Raw genomic sequence first — 2,509 nt, forward strand, 5'->3', positions numbered from 1 at the left:
TTGAGGTCTTCAAAGCTTTTACCCATACCAGAGTTGGCTTTCTAACGGTGTATGATGCATCTCCAGTTGAAATTTGTAGCTTGAGATATCCTCAAAATATTATTCATATTTAGAGTGCAACGTAGCTCTTTTTAACCTATGGAGTTTTGGGTTAAGTACTCTTATCATATCGGCTCATCTTTGGGCTCCATTCATTTGTTCTAAAAGCCTTCATATTTGGATATTTATTCTCCTTTAGTTGTTTTTCCTACAAATATCACTCATAGTGCCTTTCTCAAATAAAATCATAAAAAGTATAAAAAACAATAGAAAAACAGTAAAATGTAATTACGATACTTATGATGCACAAACTATTGTGTCTTTTTATAAATTTTTTATATGATAAAATTCGGTTTCAATGATCGGGCCTGTGCATATGTTTTTTGTCATCAATGAGCTCATGGGCTATGGTCGGCTGCCTTGTTACCTGTTGTCTTCAGCAATTAAACACCAAATTGTATGTCTGTTTCCCTTTCTGTCCATTTGGACCACAAATGGATTCACTTCAGTTTTGTTATTTCAGAAGGGAATGCTGTGATGGGACCAAATGTTTCAACAACTTTAGAAACATGAACTAAAAGTTTGTGTGAAAACTTAAAAGAAAATCTGGCTGAAATTCAAATCATATGAAAATGATTACACATAGAACATATGATATCGAATAAAGGGCGATGAGAGCACATATGGTTTGTGTGAGAGTAAGCAAAAGCAGCGCAATAGCAGCAAGAGTTGCCACACTTCTCCAACCATGAGCTTTGCCATCCAACCATGGCGTCGAACTGAGTTGTAAGCATTGAGGTCTCTAAAAGTCTCCGAGTAACGGTTATTTTCCGTCGGAGGAATATGTTTGCAGAGGTCGTTGAACAAAGTTACCACCGCCGTGTGACTTCCCAGCTGATTGATGATAATCCTTCTCCCAACAAGTAAATCCACATCATCGGTAGATTTTATCAGATGTTCCATTAGAAAAACATAATCACAAACGTGGGTTTCTTCCGGATAATAGCTCTGCTCCCACCCCCACGATGTTCCGGAAAAATGGTTCGGTCGACTCATCCACTTTCAGTGGAGGAATTTTGAGCTCACCATTAGTTTTGTTAAATTTTATGTCCAGCAAGCATCTGCTCGAGCTCACTCTAAACTTCACCCCCGCTGCACGCAGTAGAGTTGCACTGTATAAATATTTACTCTGGACCCGACCCGACTCTAGATCTGGATTTTCCTCTGTCTTTTGGCACGATGAAAACAATGAAGACCATTTGAACTCGGGTTTACAGCTAAAGGATCTCTTATTGCTTCCAGGGCTGTCAAATGAATGTTGTACTGATGGGCATGGACCCGAACCCAACGGGTTCTGACCTGACTTAATTGGGTCGGATTTTTTTTAAAAAAAATTTAGAGTCGCGTCGGGTCAAGTTTTTTAAGTGTGATGTTCGGGTCGAGTTCGGATTTAGGGTGAAAAATATCCGACCCGACCCGACTATATAAATTTTTTCAATTAAGTTAAGTCACTGTTTTTATTGAATAAAAATAATTTTTATTATATCGGATCGAGTTTTTAAGTTATATATCGGATCCAGATCGGGTCGGGTGAATTCTTGTTTTGGTCGTGTCGTCTCGGGTGGAGGCTTCCTTGTTCTCGGGTCGGGTTGGGTGGACCAAAAACCCAATCTAACCCGACCCATGCCCATTCCTACTTAGCACCCTCCAGCTTGGCCATGAAATCAACATGAGATCGGTTTTGTTGAAATAAATCATGGATGGATATGTTTTGGTTGAAAAATGGTAGAAGAAAGTTGCAGCTAAGATGAATAAACGAGGGATTATTACCGAAGGCAAGTTCATATATTTGTTTAAGAACAAACAATGGAAGTTGATTGTGAGCCAAGAACAAGTCTCGTCTGATATCGTATATCTTCCCGGGGCTATCGAAGACGAAATCGGTTTCCGATTCAGACCTCCCTTCCTTGTAATAGATTCTCAAGAAGAGTTCAATAATGAATGCTGCATCGGCTAAAACCATCTCTATGAACCATCGGAGGTTGTCATCACTCGGCGGTATGTTCTGTTGGATTTGGTGCGACTTAAAATCGCATTTCCGGTAATATGTTTCTTCGTAACAGCTAATGATTTCGGGTGCGGAGGCTTTGATCAGTTTGCAAAACTCGTTCAATGTAGCACTGTTCCCAGATCGTTGGAGGAAGGAAGCCAGATATATTCGCTTCTGCAATTCCATGGGCTCTAAGAGAGAAGTGTAACAACGAAGGGGGCCAATGATGACGAATAGCGGTTGGTAGGCTGCTTCATTTACTCAACGGAGTAAAGGGTTTACAGAGCGGATGATACAATCTTTGACGGCGGGACGCTTTGAACTCTTAACGAACTTTAACATGGATTCAATATCTTTCGCCAGATGATCTAGATTTTCATCGGAGGTGTTATTTTCTGTTCCAGGCGCATGGTTCTCCAT

General features: G+C 40.3%; 1 pseudogene; it reads right to left on the bottom strand.

Annotated features, from left to right (window-relative positions):
* Positions 1-661: 661 nt before the first annotated feature.
* LOC120198465 lies at positions 662-2,509 on the bottom strand (annotated as a pseudogene).

This window comes from Hibiscus syriacus, unplaced genomic scaffold, assembly GCF_006381635.1.
Source record: "Hibiscus syriacus cultivar Baekdansim isolate YM2019G1 unplaced genomic scaffold, ASM638163v2 tig00117056_pilon, whole genome shotgun sequence".
Classification (NCBI taxonomy): Eukaryota; Viridiplantae; Streptophyta; class Magnoliopsida; order Malvales; family Malvaceae; genus Hibiscus; species Hibiscus syriacus.